Below are 26,869 nucleotides of genomic sequence, written 5' to 3'. Positions count from 1 at the left end.
TAGCCATTGCTCCATGTGATAAAGCATGTTGGGATGCTGTTGAATCGGGCAGCAAAAATACCACTTCTGATTCTCTCTTTGTACTTCTCTTTTCGTGGATACCAGTTCTTCAGTCCTATGGCTTAATCATGCTTCCATATCTTTCCACTCCCAATCCAAGATTAGCACGGTAGCGGAAATTTTGACTAGTTCAGAGAACCGGCAAATACCTCCTCTGACTGGCTCCGCCCCATCTATTCTCTGCCTCCCAAGTCCCAGCTGATTGGCTGGGTCTTCTTTTGTTGCCCTGCACAAGAGAACGGAGCTGGAAAGCAGGTTAGTGGGGTCGGGAGGGAATGGAGATTTTGCAGTATTCTTCCCCTGCCATGCCCATCAAGCCACACCCACCAAGCCATGCCATGCCCATCAAGCCACACCCACAGAACTGGTAGTAATTTTTTTTTTAATCCCACCACTGCTGGACATGGTACAAAAAGTATAGTATCTCAAGACCCCAGTAGTACTTACCTGCTCCATAAGCTTTGGTTAGGTCATATTCAGGGTTGACAAATAGAATGAGAACCTTTATTATTGGGTGGGTGGCTATTCTTCCATAAACCCTCTCCCAACACTGTGCACTTCTTTTGTACCCTTCAAACCTTGACAGACTGTTGACCTGCACCAGGTTTGATATTGTTCGCAAAAGAAGTAGCTGTTTGGCATCGTAGGAATGTGCTGAGATGCATAACCAAAAGGCAAATGGCCTTGAAATTACTGCCCTAGGATTAGAGGGGATGGCATGCTTATAGCAACCTCTGTGCCCAGTAGAAGCAGGGCATGTTCTCATCTGAAAGATACCTTTGATACAAGATGCTGTAGTGTGGACCAGGGGTCCCCAACCACCGGTCCGCGGACGGTCCCGGTCCGCGGAACAACTCCTACCGGTCCGCGGCTTGCTGGGCGCCGCCATCTTTTTTCATGAAAAAGTGCTTCCGGTGAGCTTTTCCGGGTAGAAAGCTCACCGGAAGCATGTTTTCATAAAAAAAAGATGGCGGCGCCAGCGCTTCCGGTGAGCTTTTCTGGGTAGAAAGCCATTTCAAGGCAAATGAAAATCTGAACAAAACAAGCTATAACCCTATCAATAGTTAACCTTTCTTCTTCCCAAACATATTTCTATCTAAAACAAAGTTTTAGCCATCAGTTCGGAACTTCAATTTGCCATTGCTAGATAGTTTTGAATAATTGTTCATTTTAATGTGACTCGTGGTCCTCAAATTAGTTATGAAATTACACACTTAACAACAACAAATATGAAACTTTTAAACCAAAACCATCAATTAATGATTCAGTAACTATCTACTATTGGACGTCCACAGTGTCCCCATATACTCTTCTGTTCTGTTTACCTTGCCAATAATGTTTGTTGGTAGTTTGGTGCTTGGCATCCTATAAATAACATTGTAAAATCAACTGCTATGGATTGCAAATGTGAACATTTAATCATCCCCGATTCTGCATTCGGTTTTCCTGCAGCTAGTATTAAAAGGGTATATAAGGGAAGATACCCTGAAAAGATACAGGATGAAGGTTTTCATCAAGTATAGTTCACCCTTCTTCTGCTTAGCGGATGTACGTTTAATATATAGCTCTAAGATGCACAACTAGAAATGAGGAATAAAAAAAATGAAGAAAATGAGGTGAAGGGATAGGTCTCAGCAAGCCTGTTTCTGAAATGTAATGTTAATAAGATACTAAGAAAATTGACAACACAACAGTGTCATTTTAAATGAAATCACAAGATACTTTTCATTTCATTTAGAAGCTTTGCAAAAGTATAAATTAACACTTTGCACAGGTTATTCTCAGTGAATGAAAAGAAATGCTAAATGTAGTTTTGTATGAGGGGGAGATAGAAGATTTCTAGACAATTACATTCTGTTGTGTTAATTCTGCAGTATGACATGTCTCATTCCATGAAATGATACTGATGAAAGCAATAGCACACACTACTGTGCAGTAATATTTCATCAGTTTGAATTCAGGTCAAAACTTTTCTATGTGAAGGGAGGTTTATCTTGATCAGCTTATGTAATTTTTGAGAGAAGAGTATTCATTAATATGTTGAAACATTTAATAAGGGTATTTTCTATGAAATTGTCTGCAACCAGAATGTAAAGCTAGACAAAGAATAAGCTATGTAAACACACAAATGCAAATCAGAATGCCTTTGTTTCCTGTTCATACCCTGTTGGCCATCATCTTGACAGAGAACAATCCATATATGTTTTTTTTAGATAATCCACTCTATGTTTGTTTGTTTGTTTAAATTTAATGACTATTCATCTTAACACAAGGTAACTCTGGGAGTTATCTAGTGCTTTGTTCAAAAGGCATCTGATTACTATGCTAGTTTTATTTGTTGGTGCTAAAAGGTTTTTAGGGATGCTGTTTTACTAGTAAAATATTAAAAAAATTTTTGGAGATGGTTATCTTGTATCATTTAATACATTCCAGAGTAGTAGAACAGAAAATCAGTATGTATAAGGGTTTTTTTTGTCCAGTTTCTTCCAATTCTTTGAGACTGCTTACACAAGTCCTTGCAGGTTTTTTTTGACAAGGTTTTTGACAAGTAGTTTGGCTTTGGGTCCTTCCCTGGGCTAAAAGAAAGTGACCAGTCCAAGGTCATTTATCTGGCTTTGCTGCTAAGGCAGAACTAGAATTCCTAGTCTCCTGGTTTGTAGTCCAATACCTTAAGCCAGGGGTCCCCAAACTTGGCAATTTTAAGACTTGTGGACTTCCAGAAATCTCCAGGCAGCTGGCTGGAGAATTCTGGGAGTTGAAGTCCACAAGTCTTAAAGTTGCCAAGTTTGGAGACCTCTGGCTTTAGCACTGCCCCTAATGGATGTATACATGTATGTATATGTATTTGCATACAGTGAATAAATACCATTTAAATGAATCATTAAAAATAGAGCAGAAAAGCCATGCCATGATTTCAGTACAAAATTCATTTTTATATGTGGAGCGGTTTCTTAATTTTACAATTACTAATGCATAATATTGATCCATAATGTTAAAAAAATACCAATTCATACTTTTCTTGTGAGGAAAAATGTAGCCAGTATACTCCAATTATTTCATGCTAAGGCTTTTTTTCATTCATTATTTTCTGAAAGAAATCTAGCTGACACATTTTCACTGAAGTCTCATTTTTCCCCTTGTGTTACTTTCTATTATCCATCTCTTCTGACTTCTTCATTTGCCCATTATCCAGTCTTCATCCACTCTATTACCTTCTTGATTGAGTTATTGAAGTTTGACCCAGGTTTCCCCTCAGATGCCACTGAGTAACAATCTCTTTCCTTACTTAGATGTAACTTTTCTGTGACTTTCCTTTAACGAGCATCATATACTTATAATGACACACAATATATATTTTGGTATCCCTGTTGTCCCATTTCTTTCACCTGTAAGCCATACTATTTGCTTTTTCTATTAGTTATACCCACTGGTTTTCCTAAAGCATTTTTTGTATTTGAGCATGATTAATTTTCTATGCTTCTACTCCCTTAGTAATAAGTAGCTCTTCCTGTGCAACTATACTAAGCAAACCCAAACAGTTGAACTAACCTATATTTTTCCATACTTTTAGTTTCACCAATGATCTTTCTGTTTGTAGAGTGGAGACACCTTGGTGCAGAAATTATATAATTTTTATTACTTACAGTACAAACCAATAGGACAATTAGCATATTTTAATAGTGTTATTACTTTTATAAAATTTTGATTTAGTGTTTTCATTCAGGCTCATTTTGTTTTACTGATTGTTTTATATCTTGATACCTTGCCATTGAAGATTTCCAGTAAGCAAGAAATGGAAAACAGAAAAAGAAAAAGAAAAAGAAAAGGGATTTTATTTGTACTTCCATTGCTTTTTTGGCAGGAAGAATAAATGATGAATTATACCATACATGATTTTGCAACAGAACTAAGATAACATACACACAAAAAATGATTCTACTTAATTCCTAAATAGTTCTACCCAGAGGTACTGAATTTGGTCCCCATTCTAATGTTGCCCTGACTTACTTGGAATAAGCCTATTTCTCTCATGAGATCATATAATTTAGCAGAATTAACTTGCTGAAATCAATATGAAATCAATATTCATTCCATAAATACAATATGGAATGAAGCTGGTTAATGTCAGTTGTCAGCAAATCCATATGCATCAATTTCCATTGTAAATTGAAGAAAATATTCCTACGCAAACAAGAAAAATATACATTCAAAATCCTTCTTGGTAAAGGAAAATGATTTATTAAAACTGAAGTGAACTCCCAAAGAGACAGCTAAATCTATCAGGTTTTTACTGCTTTTTCTTAAGGTTTTTTCGGATTAACTCTCCCCAACTCCCAATATAAAGTGTTCTATGCAACCATCTGCTGCTGTTTCTGTTTGGTGTTGTTCTGTGTGATTTACATATTGTTAGCTGTAAAATGATGATATTTTTGTATTAGAGATAATATTTTATATTTCTATCTATCTTGGTAGTAAATTTAGGATTAAAGCTAAAGAAGACAGTAATTTGAATTTGAATATAGGTATACAATTGCTTTGAAAAACCTTAGGAAAAAAAATTAATCTCTGTTGGAGAACCAAATTTACATGTACATTTCTACTTCTGTTCTATAGCGTTGTAGTCAACCCATAGCCAAAGTTCATATGACACTTAAAAGAACAAAGAAAAAGAAAGTCAGTTCAATTGGGATCAGCTTCTGTTGGTTTCATGCATATTTCTAGATATTTACCTTGGCAACTGTGCAGAAGTAGTTTGTCGTCACTTTTTAAGGAGTTTAACTGATAGTCCTGGAATTTCTGGAGGAATTCTATCCAGTTACTTAAAAGAATCTGCTTGACTTGCTGTTGGTGGTTCCAACAGCTAAGCTGATCTAATGTCAGTCATTAGAGTTTGCTACTAACAATGTCATTATTGGGGGAAAAAATAATATTTTCATTTGAACCTTTTTTGGTAAAATTGTTAAAACTTATATAGTTTTACTGAACCCTTTTTAGCTGAAGGCTGAGTAAGATGAATTTTAAATGGATAAAATGGGAATTGGGCAGAGGAGGGGGAATCTCTGACTGACTATTCTACTTTTCTGCACAGTCAAGCAGAAATCCAGGTTGGTCATATACAATGCATACCCCGTCATCTGATTAATTTTTTTCACCAGAAGACATGAAATTTAATTATGGAAGCCTTGACTGGGAATAAGCCTTAGAGCTAATCTTCTAGGTGGTGCAAAACTTGCTATGCTTGACTTGGTACTTTCAAGCCAAATATAAAATGTTGAGATGCACTGAGAATTCTGTAAATAGGACCTTAGCAGTGTTCACCTTGCCAGTGACGCTACTCAAAATTAGATCCTTTCAAATTTGCTATTTTTTTTCCTGTAGAAGCTCTGTTATGTAGCAGATGGCTTTCATTTTTGTATAGATAACAGTATGTGATAATTGTAGTCTTGCGTTTGGTGACTGCGTGTTAGGGATGTGTATTGGCACAGATCATGGGTTTTTCTCTGTTTCCCCTCTGAATACTTTTACATGGCAGCTTGTCACAAATATTGGACACTGGTATATGTGGTGAGAGAGGGAACTTATCATCAGGTGAAGTAGCCATGTTGTAGAGGCAGTTCAGATATCCTCCATAAACAAACTGAGGTATAGTGAAACAACACAAGAAAGATGTCAAGCGAATGAGTTCCAGAATATAATTTATTTTCCATTTTCCATTACCTAAGTAGCAGGGTCAGGGTTCTGCCTGTTTCTCTTCTGAAGTTCTTAATAAAGACAAGCTTCATAGCTCTTTCCCCATTAACACAGAATTCTCTAGAGCAGCTTAAGGAATACACTCTTGAGATAAATGAATGTAATGAGGAGTAGATCATGTAGCAAACAAGTTTTCTGTAGGTATTGGAAGCAGAAATGCATCTTTCAGAATTATGTGTTCCTCGCCAATTTTTCTTCTTGTCACAACATCACGATGCAAATATTGCAGCATTTTGTCAGGACATAGTGAATGGATTGCTTTGTGGCTCCCTCAGGATTAATTCACTGACAGATATTGAAAGTGTCATATGATTGATGGGGACAGTCACCCAGTTGGGAAAAGAAAAGGAAAATTGGTTAAGAGAGTCAGCACTTAGGATGATTTGCTTCTGCAATGTTATATTGCTTGAGGGGGAAATCATAGTCATTTATTTCTCATTTCTTAACATTCAGGAAAACTTTTAAATGAATACAGTTATGATTATTGTTATTCCCTAAGATATTGTAGAGTATAGATATGGTAGTAGATAATCTGATTTCAATGAAAAGAACTATCAGCAAGAGCTAAAGAGAGAAATAGAAACAAAGCATTTAATAGAAAAACGTAAGTACAATGTGTTGAAAACTAGAAATGATGAAAAGACAAAGAAAAGGTTCACATGTAAGTATTTGTATGTAAGCAACATTGGGTTTGTACATTTCTCAAAATGTCTACCTTCTGCTTTAGAACCATTCCAGCCAAGAACGTAAACAACGGCCAAATAGCTTAATTTATCTGTGATAGGTTGCTGAGATACATGTCTTCTCACAGGAATTACAGAGTGGAAAAGAACTATGTTCCTAATACCATTATGATAACAAGATCATAGCTTTCCTTTCTCTTTCATATCTTTTATCTTGACAATACATTTCTTGCATGGACCATTGACATCAGAGATGTTTCTTCTTTCACCATTGAATAAAACAACAACTTACAGTATCTCTATCAATGCCCTTGTTTCTGTAAAACAAATTTGTCCATCTCAACAAAACAGAAGTGCAGTAGCAAAACGTCAGTGGAGGGACAGTTAGATAACTGGTGATCCCACATTTAATTACTCGTGTCTTTCAATTCTATTTTTGTAGCTACCTCAGTATGCTGTGAACTTGGGGAATTTTCTCTATTCACAACTTTACTATAATTCTCAGTGGCCAGTTTAAATGGGATAAAAATAGGTCTCACTTTTTAAAAGAGAAGTTGGGAAGTATATAGATATATTTGATATGGTATATTGTTTTATGAAATAGCTAGGATAGATTAGGGAAGAACTAGGCCTGTAAACCTTATGATTTCTCTTGTGTGTCATATTGCCACTTTCCTAAAGATAGCAATTAAAGTAGTCTGAAATATCCATATGAAATTCTATGGCAGATAATTAATAAATTGGGTTTTTTTTTCAAGTCATGACCCTTAAGCAGTGTCTTGTATTTATGTATGTTATTTTTTATAGTCCTACCATAAATTTACCCCCATTTTTTAACTGTGTTACATTTATGCCTATATTTGAAATGTGTTTGACAGAATAAATGCTGTAATTCCTGTTTTCATGATGTATTGTAGTTGCCTTCACTGTTGCTAAGACTAAGGCAAATGGGAACATTATTAGAAGAGGCAGCTGGGCAATGAATAAGGACTATAGTGATTGGATCAGACATGCAAAGGAAAACAAGGATGACTAGATTTTCTTGTTTTCACATACTGTTTCTTGGAATTTTTTGTCACTTTAAAACATGGGAATTTAGCAAATGTGATCTTACAGCTGTACTGTGATTTGAAGGGAACTGACATGATATTTAAATTAAGCAATAAACTAATGTAATATATAATATTGAAGTGCAATATATTAAAATTTCTGTTCCTTGTGAAGATGCATTTTATTATCCTGAACATCTTCTGATTCTTCTAGGATATTTGCTTTTTTGGTTCTTGTATCATATTAAGGATTGCTCATGAAGTTTGACAGGATTTCTTATAATTTTTATTCTAACCCTTGCATTGTCTCCCTTCCTATTTTAAGTTACCATTAAAAGTAAAAGAAGGATATGCTATTATTTTTATTTTATCTCCATAGTTCAGGACTATACAACCAATACATACCTTCCCCATGTATGAAGAACAACCATGTTAACTATATTTATGTTATTTTGTATTGGATTGGTCATTTATTTGTTGTACCCCCAACTACTTTTGGTAAGTGGTCAGCAATGTATTAACACATTCAAAAGTTGTAAGCAGTTTCTATAAAATAATACTCATCAGTTTTGAATTTTTGTGTTTTCTAGAAACATAGCTGTGCAGCTGAAATTTCCTGGCAATTGGCCAGACTCTGGAGGCACTATTATTCACCTGACCAAAAAAGAAAAAGAAAAAAGTTTGATTGGTTCCATGTATCCAATATAAGTTTTATAACATCCGAACTCATAATTTTAAGAAGAAGTAGCCTTTCTGACTTGCATCTCATCGTGGTTTTTATGTTGCTTTCTCTGACTCCAGACACTGGTAGCTTAAATATAAAGACCCAGACTTGAAAAAATGTAAATAACATATGCTTGGGCATCAGAAAAGGTACAATAGAAAATTGACAGTTGGAAATAAGTAGAAGAAATGAATTTGTTAAGAGAGATTAGTCAATTTGAATTACCATCTTGGTACTTCCCTTAGTCTTCAAGGAAAAATAAAGTAAAAATAAATGAAAAAGAAAGAATTTAATGAGACTATATCATGCTAGTTTTTTTAAATAGAAGTACAGCAATCAAACTTTGGTTTCAGTTGGAATTTCCTGAGTGGTTGATGAAAGTGATTGCCTATTTGTTGGAAACTTCTTTGCCTTGGAAGATGCCAATTAACAGCTGCCTCCCTCTCTACTGAACAACTTTTTTAAAAATGTTGGGCAATTATAGAACAATTATTTATTAAAGAACAAAATGAGTTCTAGATTGATCTTCATTTTCACCAGGCACTGAAGACTCCCTTTTTACTGGCCTAATGTCAGCACTTAATGAATCCAAAGTTCTCTTTTGAAGTTCATGGATTGTTATTGCTGGTGATATAATTGCATCTGGTGATATAATTAAACAGAAATCAGCAAGTCTAAATGACACTTTTTAATCCTTGTTTATTCAAAGATTCTAAGAGCAAAGTTCCATGAGGAATACTTCAAAAATAACTGGACAATTCAGATTCTGGATTAGATATGACTGGATTAGATTGGATAGTTCTCGACCAACTTCAGCCATCCTGATGTCTTTCAGATTAGCTAGTGTGGAAATTATATGAATTGAAGCTCAATATGCCAAGTTTGAAAGACAGTGCTAGAATAATTCTCATGGCATTTGATAAATCACATTGATTTGACTCATGTATTAATATCTTAGTGAAAGAATGTTTTGCAATCCTAGTTGTAGATTGAATTAAATGGTAAATGCTGTAGTTCTGCTTCTAGTATTACTTCTATGACATTAGATTGTGGGACTTGGAAGCAATATGGTTCCGTAAAGGTTTGGACTTTTGTATTTTAGGAAGAAGGTCATTTCGGATGATGCAAAAATAAAGGGATGAAAACGTATCAACATTTGATGGATTACATTACATTACATTAGTCTTCTACTTCAGTTAATTAACTCAGCAATATACCAGCAACTAAACAAGTAAAGACTAAATCTAGAATTTAAGTACATAAGCATGGTTTTAGGAATATTACAAGTGTGTGACGTCACACATGATGTGTGATGTCACACATCACTTGCACATATGTTTTGGGCTTAACTGACATTGAGCATGGCTCTAATGATGCTGTCTGTTCAAATTGTTAAAACTACTTCACTCTTCTGTCCCATATAGTGTGTAGCAGTTGATCTGTGGAGATGTGTTCCTTGTCCTCTTAACGTCTTCCACATTACATTTCCATGGCAATGATCCCTTGGCCTTAGCTTTGGAATTTGGAGATTATATGCAAAATGTGTATATGCTCATGACTATGGATGACATTGGAATTTTATAAATTCTAAAAAATAAAACCTGAAAGAGCAAAAAAGGAAAAAAAAGGAATATTACCTTATTCTATGACTAAGTAAGCAAAGAGAAAGAAAGAAAAGAATGAATAAGAAGACAAACTGCTGTTATTGACAGTCACGTTTAACTACATTAAGCCTGGCTGTTGTATTATTTATTTATTGTCATTATTTATTTATTCATGCAACTTTTAGTATATTTTCTTTTAAGAGTCGCTATGACACAAATTTTAGCATGGCAGGGCGCTCTTTGGGAATGCAGTGTCATGTTTTTAATGTATAATAATAATAACTTCTTCCAGTCTTCCATCGTTCTGAAATATGTAGCATTACTTCTTTATTATGCTGGACAGCTGAGGACATTTGGTAGCATTATCTCAAGGGTATTTCCAAGGATGCTCCTGTCACATCTTGCCTCTGTACCGTTCTATTTACTCAGAGTCTTCTAGGAGATCTGTTTTCCTTTTAACCTGCAGTTCTCCAAGCAAGACAGGAATCAGTTTGGATAGAGGCCCATTTAGTTTGTTTTTATCAACCCTTTTCATCTGGATATCTTTATAAGCCAGGTATAATAATATATTGATTTTTAAAAAAATAGATCATGCACTCAAATATTTGCCACATAAATATATGGAAATGATTTCCTTATACTTTTTCATGGTTTGAACATGTGCAATTCTACTTTCTCAGGCTACATTATCATAGAATTAGATTAAGTGAAAGAAGGCAGGGCAACTTTATAATATTGGAACACAAAGATTGTATGATATTTAGCTTAAAGGCTAAGCTAAAACTTATTTCACTGCTAATTAACAATATGATAGAATATTCATGTCACCTACCAATTCTGTAATTTTTATGCTTTTTATTTATATTATATTTTGTAAATATTTTAGTAATATTTGTAAATATTATATCCTGAAATATTTAAAAGAACAAATTAAATGATAGATAAGAAACTCAAATATTTTTAGATAAATGCATATGGTTAATACATAATTATAGTAAATATTATAATGAAATTAGCCTTTCAATTTCCCATGGTTTTTTTTTTTTTTTTTTTTGCAAAAGAGGCTTTTGTTGTTTCTAACTTCAACACTCTTAAACTTTTGAATTTGTTTTGATAATACATCTGATCTATTTTATTCTTCTGTTGGGGCATAGTATGCTATAATGAATGAAGCTAGAGAAATGGGAATCAGTGGCTCCTGTTAAAAAGATCTTGGTGTCTTCATAGAAGATACAGTATATTTCCCCATCAACTTGGAAATGTAGGTGGAAAAAGGTGGAAGCATAGCCTTATCGAAAGATTTTGACTTCTAGGTACTTCAGGGAACAAATACTTTGTGTTTATATGCAATAATAATTATTTATACAATATGTCTGAGTGGAGATAAAGGCCAATTTTAAACTAGGGGTGGGATAAGGATCTGGAGGCCTAAATTACAATCATACCTAATATGTGGCATGATAGAACCTTCTGCTATTTCCCCCGCTCCCAAATTAAATTTATTTCCATTATTTTATGGCTTGCTGCAGAATGCTGTTGCTTCCTGTTCTGAATTATATAAGGGAGGAATTCTGTCAGCTGATCTTCCCTTGGATTTGATTAATTCATAGAAAAATAGTTCAGTAGACAAAAAAATAGTACACTACGGTGAATAGCACAATACTTACCCTACTCCTTCATAGCTAAGATAGGATCCTTTCATTCCATCCAGGAAGACTTTTTCTTAAACAAAATAAAGTGCAATGTCTTTTCCGTGAGTTTGCATAGAAATAGTTTAAACATTTGCAAAAGATTTTCTCTGCAGAAAGACAATAAAGGGAAAAAAAGAACAACCTAAACAAGCTCTTAATTTAATAGTGTCTGTTGGTAAAACTAAGCGATTAAAATAAATGTTAAGTGATAACAATAAAAGAGATATTATTAAAAGGAAAATTTTCATTTAAAATGTGAATGTTTTGCCTAATAAAAAATAAATAAAAAATCAGTCCTAAAATTATGGCTAAGACTAAGGTGTGTATATATATGTATGTATGTATGTATGTATGTATGTATGTATGTATGTATGTATGTATGTATATATGTATCTGATGTGCCTTATTTTGCATGCATCTGTATCTCACTATAATTCATATTATTCCAGGATTGATGTCAGGTGGACAGAAAAATGCATATTGTTGGATGCAATATTGTCCTGCAATATTATTCAGAAGTGGAATAATCAGGTGCCAGCGTTCCCTGTCAAATTGACAACAAAAGAAAACATGCTTAATAGATTCTACCTACCCTGGTTTGCAGGGTCACATTCATAATGGACATAGTATCTTCTCATATCTATTTCTCAGCAATTCTGACAGGTTGGCATTTAATTGTTCCAGGGTGAAACCTTATGACTTCCAGTTGTATTAGGTATGTAGCTAATGCCATGATGTATCTGAAACTGTCAGCATGAAAATCTGGGAGGAATTGGCTGCATCAGTTTGACATCCTGTATCTTTCAGGTGTTGCCTGTACATTACTGTTGCTTGCTGGAAGCCATTAACAATAAATAAGAGGGCAAAGTCCCCGAAGTAAAAGCTTATTGTGAATTTCTTACTTCCATGTAATTAGAAATCTATCTTCTAATTTCAAAGGGGCTTAATCTATGGGAAAGAGTGTCAAATTCAGTCAGTAATTGCAGCCTGCCATATTTAGGTCTCTACTCTTATCATGCCTGTCTTCATGCATAAGATTGCATTAGAGATACAATAGAAGAATGTATTTTCAAATTTGGGTTGAACAAGCCCCCTGTTCACTATGTATGGTAGTTGGGCTTGGCTGTGATAAAATCTTAAAATAGCTGCTACCCCCTTTTGTGCATTTTGTGAAAGAATGTAGATCTGGCCTTGGGAAGGGGAAGAAACATAAAGTGTTAAGAGAGGATAAACTCTATCCAATCCTAAAAGGGTGGAAAGTGTGAGATAATAACCTCAAAACAAATGCCTTAATTTTGCTTAGTGTAAGACAGAGTAAAGAGAAATTCTGTCCTTCAAAATTCTCTTCTACCATAAAGCAATCAAAAGTATTTCTAAAATCCTTGATGCCTCTGTTTCTTGACTTTTTCTATCTTGAGAAGCTAATGCATTCTGAGTTACGCAGTTATTATTTTGTGCCTTTAAACCAGTGTTGATTCCCGATGACTGCTTGAACTAGTTCCTGAAATTTTCTTGGCAAGATTTTGGAAGTATTGACTTCTTTCTGGAGCTGAGAGCAAGGACTAATTCAAGGTTATCCTGCTGGCTTTGTTTCTAAGATGGACTAGAACTCACAACTTCCCAATTTCTGGCCTGACCTTAATCACAAACTGGTTGCACAGTAACTGTTGGTGTTTTACTGCTATCAGCTTAGAAGATCACCCCAGATATTGCATGCATCCATTCAGTAGCTTTGGCAAATGATAGATCAAGAAAAACTTGTATCTATAAGTTCTTCTAAGTCCTGTAGGGGATTTTGGAAGAATTACTGCATTGTCTGTCTATAGTTGTAAAGCACTATATCTTTCTGGTAGACATAGAATTTAGGAGAGAAGAATTTTGAGTGGTTAAGTTATTCTGCGATATAATACCGTGTTTTTCCAACAATACGGCCTCCACCAATAGGAAGGCCCAGCATGATTTCTAGGCATGAGGTGAAATTAAGCCCTGCCCCCAAAATTTAGGCCTATTTAATCCATGCGTTTCCCCGCCATTTCTCACATCGTTCGTTAAAACTACACGAGGTGAAGAGAAATGGGGGGGAAGGGGAGGGAGAAAACTTGCATTTAGAAGCGCCCTGCAGGTAGTCTAGGCTAGAATACCCCAATCTACTACCGATAGAACATCGGCCGATAGAACCTCCCCGAAGGCAGCCACTTCTATTGGCCGGTAGAAGCAGCCTCGGGGCGAGCACCCACGCGCACTCCCCTCGCCATGAAGCTGTTTCTGTCAGATGATGGAAGCTCCCCAAAGGCAGAGTCACCAGCTACTTGTATCAGTTGATGGAAGCTTCCCAAAGGCAGAGTCACCAGTTACGATGGAAGCTCCCCAAAGGCAGAGTCACCAGCTATTTGTATCAGTCGATGGAAGCTTCCCAAAGGCAGAGTCACCAGTTATTTGTATTGGCCGATGGAAGCTCCCCAAAGGCAGACTCACCAGCCGCTTCTATTGGCCGGTAGAAGTGGTTTCATGGCGAGGAGAGTGTGAGTGGGGTGCTTACCCTGAGGCCGCTTCTACTGGCCGATAGAAGCAGCTGGTGACTCTGCCTTTAGGGATCTTCCATCAGCCGATAGAAACCGCTTCGTGGTGAGGGGAGTGCACGGGAGTGCACGTGGGGCGCTCCTGTCAGGAGCACTCTGTGGGCAGCAATGCTTCGGCCTGAAGCGGCTGGTAACTCTGCCTTCGTGGAGCTTCCATCGGCTGATAGAAGCGGCTTCGTGGGGAGAGAACTGCGAATGGGCGCTCACCCCGAGGCCGCTTCTACCAGCTGATAGAAGCGGCTGGTGACTCTGCCTTTGGGGAGCTTCCATCGGCCGATAGAAACGGCTTCGTGGCGAGGGGAGTGTGCGTGGGGCGCTCCTGTCAGGAGCACTCCGTGGGCAGCAATGGCTCACCCCAAAGCGGCTGGTGACTCTGCCTTCCGGGAGCTTCCATCGGCCGATAGAAATGGCTTTGTGACTAGGGGAGTGCGTGTGGGCACTCGCCACAAGGGCGCTTCTACTGGCAGATAGATTTCCTCCCCCACACACACCCCACCTAGAGCGCCCCATGCGCACTCACCTCTCCACGCTGCCGCTTCTACCTGCCGATAGAAGTGGCTGGTGACTCTGCCTTCAGGGAGCTTCCATTGGCCGATAGAAGCAGCCTTGTGGAGAGGTGAGTGCGCATGGGGCACTCTAGGTTGGGGTGCGTTTGGGGGAGGAAATTAAGTCACCTCTGAAAAGACGTCCTAGCCATTTTTTCGGGGCTCAACAAAAAAATAAGACCCAGCTTTATTTTATGAGAAACACGGTATATGCATAAATTTTGTGTCATATTACACTTGTGGCTACTGTTAGGTACTCTACTGGCATGTTACTGTGAGTGATGTGTTCTCACATAACGCACCAATGAGGTTGGCAATCAAAGATGGTGTTGTTCAATATGTCCTTTAGCTTAATCCAGGAGGTGAAATCAAACGTTACTTTAAAGCTAATAAAGGATAGTATTCCTGGGAGTAAATTTCTCAATGAGATATTGAAGTACAAGACACAAATCAATTGTACAGCAGCTATCTTAAAGCCCATTTGTTTGACTGCATGTTGATCTTCCTTTCCAGCCAGAGTCTGAATTTCCATTTAAGTTGTCTCCCATGGAGCTTATTGATAGCACTGAAGCTATTTAAGGGTCAATAATTAACAGAATCAGTGTTATTGCCCTTCTTGTACAGTGGATATAGAAAGTCTACACATATCCCTAATTATAAGAGAATGTAAAGACTTATGCAACCATGTTATTATAAGTTTTTTTATTGTTATTTTACCTCAAAAGTTTTTAGTTTGCTTTTCAATTGAATCATACAACTTATATGCTATATTAAAAATGGAAATAATTCTGAAGTGATTTATCTGTGTGTGGTTTTTTTCATTTAAAAAAATCTGGCATTTTACAGGTGTGTAGAATTTCTATAATCTATATCCACTGTCTATAAATACAATGGTATGTAGTCCCTAGATTTGTCAACTGTAAACTGCATTATTTTAAGTTAGGGGTGATTGAGTCTGCACCCAGTACCTTTTTTTAGCTTGAATGTTCAAGTACATACTTTCTATGGCTGCAGCTCTTTTAAGTCAATTTATAGAGCTCTATTGAGTTATCTTTATATTAGAGTTCCTGAAATGTTTTTTCCAGACCTCCAACAAGATATAATTGTCCCAATGATGCAAACCAATACAGAGTGTCTTGCCATGATGTGCCAAAGATAGCTTGCTTTTTCTCAGTATTTGATGAAACCGTGCCACTTTCATAGCCTCTATTTTGATTAATTAGCTGATTAAGTTATTATTAATAACTGTCAAGGTCTGAAGTTTAGTTCATTCCTTCCAATATGTATTCTAATGTGTATGTGAATATATCACTTAGGTTAGCATTTCTCTACTTTAGTAACTTTAAGTTGTATTGACTTCAACTATTAGAATTCCCCAGCATGAAGAGTTAAAATCTACACATTAAAGTTGCCAAGGTTGAAAACATTGATTTAGATAATTCAATCTCCCTCCAATTGTTACTGGTCTTATACTTCCATCTCAGAGGTGAAACAGTATGCTAGCTACTTTTAAGGCACAGCTGCTGGTCTTGATTGAATTTTAACTGACACGGCAGTTAAGTTGGTAGTCATTCTGTAATAGTTACATTCAGGCTGATATTATTATTAATATGCTTATATAGCCTTTGAATCCACCACTACCTGTCTAAGATTTAGTATTTGGGATTAGCTATTTGGTACAGGTTTCTCACTTTTGTATCTGATCCACATGAATTCGTTATCCCTTAAATCTTCTTATTTTTTCCACAAACAGTTAAATAATCCATTTCCACTGCATTCAAGTTACTTTTATGTTTCCCCTGACTTATTCAATTTTAACTTCCATATAACAAGTGGGTAAAAACACATTTCATAACTTGAGCCCATTTTCTTTATTACATGATTTCTCAAAACAGACGAATAAATAATAAACGTCCTTTTTCCCATTCCTATATTTCGTGGGACCTGAGAGAGAGCAGGTATCTGGTCTTCAGATCCCCTGCTTAGAGTAAAGTATTGTTACGTCTTGTATTCTTTCAGTCAGAATTCAGGCCAAACAACTTCTCAGACATGCTTAACAAACTAACTCCCCTGTGGTTTCTCCATGCTGTCTTTCTACCCTTTCCTTTGTATAGGGGAATAATAATAGCATTATTTCAATTGTGAATTATCGATGTGCTCTTAACATAGACATTAAACAAGCCACACAGCTATTCTGTAAGCAAACCATACCCTTATTTTAACCTTTCTAAAGTTACGCCACCTGCACCTGCACTTGCAGTTGTACTGTTTTTCAATATTTTCACAGTATTGATGACTTTTTTTCATTATTCTTTTTCTTGAACACTACCACGTATAGAGCTCATTTCAGTCTTGTTTTTCAACACAACACTATTATTTTTGTACAATATCCTAAAATACCATTTCAGCATATCCTTGAGGCCTCGATAAAAAATGACTTTGAAGAAAGAAATGCCAGGTCTTTATGGAAATCTCCAAATGGGAAAAAAAAGGGTCCCTTGTTCTCCCCCTATAACATAGATTCAACAGTATATAGATAGATCTTAGCAAAGTGGAGAAGCCCAAACATGCCACAGTCAGCTACCCAAATAAAACCTAGCTAATAAATAATTATTGGCCATTCACAAGAAACCAAGCTGCACTAAGAAACCCCAATGCACAAAACACAATGTTGCCAACCAATCAAGAACACAGCAACTCGAAGACCAATAAAAACAGACCTAGACTCCCAGCCAATCAGGATGAGGAAAAAACCATTCAAATAAAGCAGAAAGCCAGCACCAAATTCAAACAAAAAACGGCTGCCAATCCTGACACACATGATTAAAAAGAATCCAATACACAAGCCTGAGGATGGCAGATGAGATTCTGCCGAATTGTCGCTATAATAAAAGCACAAATATTAAGACGTGGGAAAACACCCGAAGAAACCTAAATACCATACATATGTGTATGTATGTATGTATGTATGTATGTATGTATGTATGTATGTATGGTATTCAGCTTTGTTCGGGTATTTTCCCACGTCATTATAGTTGTGCTTTTAAAGTTGTAGCAACGTTTCGGCAGAATCTCATCTGCCATCATCAGGCTTCTGTATAGTGTTCGTCTGTGAGTTAGACTTTTACAGCCATTTCTGTTTTAAATTTGGTGCTGGCCTATTGCTGTGCCAGAATGGTTTTTTCTTCATCCTGATTGTTTGGGAGTCTTGGTCTGTGTTTATTGGTCTTGGAGTTTGCTGTGTTCTGCTTGATTGGTGTTTCTAATATCTTCTGTCTGTTTTGTAGCTTTTTTTTGTCTTGATTGGCTGGCAACATTGTGTTTCCTGTATTGGAGGCTTTTGGTGTGGCTTGGCTCTGAGTAAACGGATGGCTATCATTTATTAGGAAGCTAGGTTTCATCTGGGTGCCTGGTTGGGGTGTGTTTGAGCTGGAGGTATCGGGGGGTGGTCTGTTTGTGCTCAGGTGTTTGCCTGGCTGGTGGTGTGGAGATTTTTTGTTTGTGAGTGCAGGCTGGTGGAATTATCTCTTCTATTCATGCTTTCAGGTCTTTTTTCAATCTCTATGGCTTCTCTGATAATTCTGTAGCTGGGGTTTTCTATAGTGGCTAGGGTTTTGGTGCCATTAAAATCGATGCTATGACCTGTTGCTTTCATGTGTTGGACTAGTGAGGAAGTGCGTTCCAGCTTTTTTACTGCATTTTTGTGTTCATCTAGGTGGGTACTTATTCTTCCATTGGTCTGTCCAATGTATGTGGCAGGGCATGATGCGCAGGGGACTTCATATATGCCTTGGTTTTCCAGGTCAATTTTATCTTTGGGGTTTCTTAGGATGTCTGCTATTTTTCTGTCTGTTTTGAAGGCAGTCTTGATGTGATGCCTGTGTAGTATCTTACTGATTTTTTCTGTAATACCTCTTATGTAGGGCAGGACAGCTGTTCCATAGGTCTGTTCATCTTCTAGGTCTCCATTATGTCTCAGTGTGTTTTTGTGGATCAAGGTCAATTTTATCTTTGGGGTTTCTGAGGACGGCTGCTATTTTTCTGTCTGTTTTGAAGGCAGTCTTGATGTGATGCTGGTGTACAGTGTTTCTCATAAAATAAGGCCGGGTCTTATTTTTTTTTGAGCCCCGAAAAAATGGCTAGGACGTCTTTTCGGGGGTGACTTAATTTCCTCCCCCCCACACACGCCAACCTAGAGCTCCCCAAGCGCACTCACCTCTCCACAAGGCTGCTTCTATCGGCCTATAGAAGCTCCCCGAAGGCAGAATCACCGGCCGCTTCTATCGGCAGGTAGAAGCAGTGTCGTGGAGAGGTGAGTGCGCATGGGGTGCTCTAGGTGTGTATATGTGTGTGGGAGGAATTCTATCTGCCAGTAGAAGCACCCTTGTGGCGAGCACCCACATGCACTCCCCTCGCCATGAAGCTGTTTCTATCGGCTGATGAAAGCTCCCCAAAGGCAGAGCCACCAGCTGCTTCAGGGCGAGGTGTTGCTGCCTGCAGAGTGTTCCTGACAGGAGTGCCCCACGTGCACTCCCTTTGCCACGTAGCCATTTCTATCAGCCGATGGAAGATCCCCAAAGGCAGAGTCACCAGCTGCTTCTATCGGCCAGTAGAAGTGGCCTCAGGGCGAGCACCCCACGCACACTCCCCTTGCCATGAAGCCACTTCTACCAGCCAATAGAAGTGGCTGGTGACTCTGCCTTTGGGGAGCTTCCATTGACCGATACAAATATCTGGTGACTCTGCCTTTGGGGAGCTTCAATCGTCCGACAGAAACGGCTTAATGATGAGGGGAGTGCGCATGGGCGCTCGCCCCAAGGTCGCTTCTACCGGCCAATAGAAGTGGCTGGTGACTCTGCCTTCGGGGAGCTTCTATCAGCCGATGTTCTATCGGTAGTAGATTTAGGTATTCTAGCCTAGGCTACCTGCAGGGCGCTCCTAAAGGCAAGTTTTCTCTCTCCCCTTCCCCCCCATTTCTCTTCACCTCATGTAGTTTTAACGAACGATGTGAGAAATGGTGGGGAAACGCATGGATTAAATAGGCCTAAATTTTGGGGTGAGGCTTAATTTCACCTCATGCCTAGAAATCATGCTGGGCCTTCCTATTGGTGGAGGCCGTATTGTTGGAGAAATGCGGTAGTATCTTACTGATTTTGTCTGTAGTACCTCTTATGTAGGGCAGAGAGAGAGAAAGAGAGAGAGAGAGAGAGAGAGAGAGAAAGAGAGAGAGAGAGAGATTGGCTGTAGCCATTATAGAAATAACTAATTTTCAGCTATTTGCTGTACTCTACTTACCATACCTGTGAGTACAGATGTGTAATAAGAAATGCTCAGGTCAAAGACTTTATATTGTCTGTCTGTCTGTCTGTCTGTCTATCTATCTATCTATCTATCTATCTATCTATCTATCTATCTATCTATCATCTATCTAAAATTAAACTGGTGCTAACATGCATAGAATGGATATATATTTTATCCATATATACTAAGTGGTATCTCTATATAAAATTAAATGGGTGTAAAACAAAACAAAAAAACAAAACAAAAAGGAAATTTAAGTATATTTGGAACAAAGCCAACAAACAATTTAATAGTATAAATAACTACTTTCTTCTTTACTAGATGTTATGCTTTAGGCTAGCTTTGGAATCCTAAATAAAACTAGGTAATTCTAGCCAATGAATATTTTAGAACAAATTATTTATAGTTTCAGGCAATTTCTCATATCTGGAATATCTAAAATAATGACTTGTGGGTCAAGGACATTCTGTGTGGTACCCTTATTTTTATTTTCCTCTTTTGATGCCATCTGATTTTAGTATCCTCAAATTTATTTTAATAAATATGAAATAAAAAAGGAATTTGGCTTATTATAAGGCAAAAGAGCAGTCCTAGCAGCATTTTTATTAGAAATAATTATTTTGGCTTTTGGGTTGATAGAGAGTATCTTTTTTTTGGTCAAGTTTTTTATTTTATATTACATGTACATATCAATGCATGAACAGTGTGACACATAGGTGCCATACATTTTGGTATAAATAAAGATAATATTATTACTCATGATTATTACACTTATCCAGCTAATATATTTCTAATAACAATACACATTTATAGTAGGTTATAATTTTTCATTATTTCATATTGTTTAAACATACCTGATATTACTGCCATTCAATTTCTGAACTTCCCTCTTGTTGTTATCTCCCTCTTATTTATCTTGTAATATAAAAATGTGCATACTGTTATTCCCCCTTTTTTATTTCTGTCTCTATTCTAACTTTTATTCACATCACTACTTTATTAAAAGACATTTCCTTTCTGTTTTTCATCTCTCTCCTGCTTTAATACTTTAATTCATATTCATATTTCCACAATTTAATTCTTTACATCTATTTCTATTAAAATTTCATACTTCATTATTTCTTTATTCAATGTTTCAATATTAAATTCTGATAGCAATCACAATATTATTTAAACGTGCAATATAATTCTATTCATATTGTCATGCCCCTGTTAGAATCTGATTTGGAGGGAGAGGTCAAACAGCTGACAGGGAATGGGAATGTGGTTCCGTTGGCTGTGGAAGAAATGGGGGAAGGGCACAGTCTGGTTGGGCAGAGCAGGGAAGAGGTAGAGCAAGGGAAAGGGAATTCAGAGGAAGACCCAGGCCCAACCCCTCTTCATCCTAGGGCATGCAGGGAGGAACGGAGAAGGGAGCAACATGAGTTGCGTGGCTTATGGAGGAGGAAAGGGCCCTGATTCCCTTCATTAGCTGTCGCTGGGAACACAGTGTTTAAAAAGGGAAGCTGTGCACAACAAGTTGTTGGGAGCAAATTGTGAATTATCTGGTATTGTGGTGGCTTGCCTGTGTTCCTGGCGTCTTCCCAAATGTGTGAGTGTTGCCGTGCTTTCAAGTCTGAAAGTCTTTCTCCTGCCCTATCAAGTTAATTACTGAAGCTTTGTTTGTTTGGATTTTTAGTTACAGTTTGTATGTACCTTGTTTTGGACTGAATTTTCTGTCATTAAAAGCTGTTCCTGGGAGAGTTTTTGTCCAGCCAAAAGTAACCCGGACATGGGGGCAACATTGGAGATAATAAAGGGACTCTTCTTGCTTATTTGACTGTGTTGCCTTTGTTCCATGCCCTGGGTCATCACACATATTCTATACATTCATCCAGTTTATATAAGAGTGTCTTGAGAACTAGTTTGCTTTCTGATAAATCACAAGTACTAGTTCTGGGCTGCAAAAATCTGGATAACCATGATGATAATGCCAGATAATTTTAACTGGTCATGGCCACTATGGCAGCAATTTTGTGATAGACAATCCTTATCACTGACATTTTTTGTTGTATCCACAATTTATTCTCAGAATTCCAAATATTCCATGATGCTTTTAAAAAAATCTTGTTTCCTGATTCTTGAACCTTATGCTTGCTAGTGATAAATAATCTGATGAGTCAGTTTCCTTTGACAAAGAGAAAAACTGTACTAAACAGTTCACTATAGCAGAATATTTAAGATCATTCTGTACTTTCTGTCAATAAAGTATACTTCTACTGTGAGCTACCCAGAATTGATGAGACTCAGATGATATATATAAATCAAACTAATAAAATAAATATGTTGGAATTATCTAACAAAAGGTTAAAACTCAATGAAGAAGTTTATTCCCATCCTGAAGAGAACAGAGACCAAAGAGATTGATTTGTAAGTCAAGAGCTAAATTATACAAATTAATCTGTGACACAGGCACTGCAAATCTTAGGGAAAGTATTAGGAGAGTAGGTAGTTGATTAATTTGTTTCCAAAAGTTAGAATAACAGGGTAAAATAAAAAGACATTTGTAGCAAAACAGTCTGTGATTAAGGCCTTTTTCCCAGGCCTTATTCCGAGTTTCAAACAACAATAAAATACCTTAAAAGATGATGTTTAAGTCAACTGTATTGGACTGAAGGCTTTAACTAGGATATTTGTATGCTTATGAATCTTACAATCTCCAGGACTGAGGTAACAAAATGCCAATAATGTGACTGTTGAATTGAACTTGATTTTAGACTATAGATAGTAGTTATAGGTATAGCTTTTACAGACATCTCATTAGACAAAAATGAATATAGGGATATCCAAAATCAGTATTTCCTGAAATGAAAAAAAATAATAGCAAAACATCTGGACTGGTTAGGAGTTTACGAGCAACAGAACTGAATCATTGACTATTAGAAGATTTGGATGTAATGAGAATATAATTCAACTCCAGGTAGGAGTTTAATGTTAAGTACCCTGCTGAAATAAGCAGTTCTTGTAATTGGGTAATTGTAGAGCTTGGATTTAATGATTTTATAGGTTCTACTTTTTCAAGAGCTATCCATTTTACAGGCAAATAAATTCTAGTTTCTTACCGAATAAATACATTATGAAGTTGTGGGTTCTTAGTGTGGTTCTTTGAGCTAGGCTGTTTTCTTATAGACCACGTCTGTCTAACTTTGGCAACTTTAAGACTTCTGTACTTCAACTTCCAAAATTCCATATATATATAGACCTCAGAAAACATATATATATATATATATATATACACACACACACATATATATGGAAGTCTGCACTCACAAACAAAAAAATCTCCACACCACAAGCCAAGCAAACACCTGGGCACAAACAGACCCCACCTGATACCTCCAGCTCAAACACACCCCAACCAGGCACCCAGATGAAACCTAGCTTCCTAATAAATGATAACCGTACGTTTACCCGAAGCCAAGCAGCACTAATAGCCTCCAATACAGGAAACACAATGTTTCCAGCCAATCAAGACAAAAAAAGCTACAAAACAGACAGAAGATATTAGAAACACCAATCAAGCAGAACACAGCAAACTCCAAGACCAATAAACACAGACCAAGACTCCCAACCAATCAGGATGAAGAAAAAAACATTCTAACATAGCAGTAGGCTAGCCCCACATTTAAAACTGAAACGGCTGTGAAAGCCTGACTCACAGATGAACACAATACACAAGCCTGATGATGGCAGATGAGATTCTGCCGAAATGTTGCTACAACTTTAAAAGCACAACTATAATGACGTGGGAAAATACCCGAACAAAGCTGAATACCATACATATAGATACCCGCAAAAACTTAAGAAAACATATATATATATATGTATATGTATGTATATGTATATACATATACATATACACATATACACATATACACATATACACATATACACATATACATACATACATATATATATATATATGGATCTTTTGCTATTCGGGTTTTCTCCCGTGTAAAATTGGAAGTATCTAGGCTTCATGTATGGGTCGGAGAGGTTTGAAGCGGGTAGTGATGCAGCTGCGGTGCATCACAATTCACCATGGAAATAGAAGCTAACAATCAACTTCCCTTCCTAGATGTCTTAGTATACAAAAAAATCCAATGGCTCCCTAGGACACACCATCTACCAGAAGAAAACACATACAAACCACTATCTACACGCACTCTCACACCACCACCCAGCACAGATCAATTCCGTAGCCGAGACACTCATCTCCAGAACAAAATGCTTAGCCGACGAACAACACCTAAAAACCGAACTACACACTCTCACTAACGTACTAACAGCCAGTGGATTCCAAAGAAAGAAGATTACCCACCTAATCTAAAAACAAACCCCAAGCAAAATCCAAGACAGAGGACAAGAGAACGGCAAAGCCCTCCTCCCATATATAAAAGGCACTACAGACAAAATCAGCAAGATCCTCCAAAAACACAACATTAAGACAGCATTCTGCACAAACAGAAAAATATCCACCATCCTAAGAAACCCTAAAGACAGAATCGAGTTAGAAAACTAAGGAGTATACAAAATCCCTTGCACCGCCTGCCCCACCACATACATCGGACAAACTAACAGGAGAATTAGTGCACGCATTGAAGAACACAAGAACTCAATCAAAAAAGAAGAACCAACCTCTTCCCTGGTCCAACACCTCAAAGCCACAGGACATGAAATTGACTTTAAAAATACCAGAACTATCGCCAAAACTCAACACTTTAACAACAGAATAATCAGAGAAGCCATAGAGATAGAAAAACTCCCACACAGCATGAATAAACGAGATGATACCTCCTGCCTACCAGCCATTTGGAAACCCGCCCTCATTAACAAACGAGTACCTAACATGAAGAATGACACCAGACCCACACCCACGAGGGCCACACAAGATGCTACCACCACACTTCCATGTAGAAAGCAGACTCACACCCACACAGATGATGAGACATGACCACAGACCAGAAGCCATACCGCAGCTGCATCACTACCCACTTCAAACCCCTCCAACCCATACATGAAGCGAACTGATGCCCACCATGAAGATGTGGCATGACCACGAACGCGAAGCCAAACAACAAGATCACAGCTCACCAGCTCAAATCCCCTGACAACTAAGACTAACCTGAACACAGCCAAGCCCCCACCTGAACAGGACACACCCCCAGCCAATCAGAACACAGCCAACCCCCAACCAATCAGATCACAACCAGGCCCCCAACCAATGAGAACACACCCCCACCCAATCAGAACACAGCCAAGCCCCCACCCAGTCAAGCCACACTCCCACTGGCAGTTAAAAGAAAAACAGCTGCAAGCTCACATTACTCCAAGAAGCACAAAGCCGAAGACACAAGCCTGAAGATGACGAATGAGATTTCGTCGAAATGTCGCCAAAATACTTCCAATTTTACGCGGGAGAAAACCCAAATAACCAAAGATCCACATACTAATACCCGCAAAAACCTCAGAAAACATACACACACACACACACACACACACACACACACACACACACACACACACACACACACACACACACACACATATTAGTTTGCTTTCCATGCTTTCATAGGAGCATAGCTTCCTGCTTGATGACTCCTTGATTAGGTATTTCTTCTGTCATATTTGCTGCTTCTCTGAATGTTGATTGCTTAGGGAATATGCTTCAAGCTGTTTGTTTCCTTCTGTTTTTTCAACTGTATATTTTAAATGACATATAGTGGGATTTTTATCTCTGTGTCTACTGATAGCTGATTTGTTTGAATATCAAGCTTCCTGAAATCTCTTAGCCTTGTGGATTTTCATGTTGAAACTATGGTTAATATTTTCATTATGCATCAGTAAAGATTTGTATGTAACTGTTGTGTACTTATTAACAAGCTCAGTTCCTATGAGTATAACTATAGTTACACTAACTATAACTTTTTTAAAGAAAAGCCCAAGCATTGACTGGCAACCCTAAAACCTCAAAGATGGCCATGCCAGATTCACTTAAGTTGACATTATCTGTTTGACAATTTTTCTATTAATTGCTGCCTTACTTAGCAATTACTTAGCCTTGGATTTTAACTTGCACAATTATTCAATTCTCTGCTGTCTTGATTGTCAGCTGATTTTTGATCCAATTCAGGGTGCTACTTTTATCTAGGAAGGCAAGTTACTCTAGAGCAGTGGTCCCCAACCTTTTTTATGCCGCGGCCCGGTACCGGCATCAGCTGGGCGCCGCCATCTTGTTTTGATGAAAAAGTGCTTCCGGTGAGCTTTCTACCCGGAAAAGCTCACCGGAAGCACTTTTTCATCAAAACAAGATGGCGCCGCCCAGCAAACCAGCGGCCTGGTAGGATTTGTTCCACGGACCGGTAACGGTCGACGGACCGGTGGTTGGGGACCCCTGCTCTAGAGGACAGTCTAAAATAAGTCTGCCAGACTTGGATGTCAAGACAGGGGCCACTCATGTGAAATGAAAGGTATGTGAACTGAAGGACAGATTTTTGAGGCTGTAGCTCCAATCTTATGGAATATATCATTTCTGGAGATATGGCTGTTTCTCTCCTAAGTAGGCTTTTGATAATGTGGGGGCCTAGTGTGGCAGGTATATATCACCTTTTATTTATTGATTGTCATTATATTTTTTAACATTTAATACTTGCTTTTGAGACTATTGTGCACTGCCTGAAGTTGTGAGATTGGAACAGAGTATAATTTGTGCAAAAAATAAATAAAAAATGGCAAATCCAAGGAATGTGACATTTAAATTGATAAAACACTTTGTACAGAAAAGAAGAGAAAAAAAAAGAATCTTCCAAATTTATCCAGAATCAAGAGGAAAGATTAAATCTA

At 37.5% G+C, this 26,869-nt stretch overlaps 1 protein-coding gene across 4 annotated transcripts in view; it reads left to right on the top strand.

Moving 5' to 3' along the window:
* GRM8 (glutamate metabotropic receptor 8) overlaps positions 1-26,869 on the top strand; it is a 505,336-nt gene that overhangs the window by 135,515 nt on the left and 342,952 nt on the right. The gene's annotated exons all lie outside the window — the stretch shown is intronic.

Source organism: Notechis scutatus, chromosome 6, assembly GCF_049901735.1.
Source record: "Notechis scutatus isolate UNSWTSFEM ecotype Mainland chromosome 6, rNotScu1.2, whole genome shotgun sequence".
Classification (NCBI taxonomy): Eukaryota; Metazoa; Chordata; class Lepidosauria; order Squamata; family Elapidae; genus Notechis; species Notechis scutatus.
This window is presented reverse-complemented; position numbering and strand designations above follow the sequence as displayed.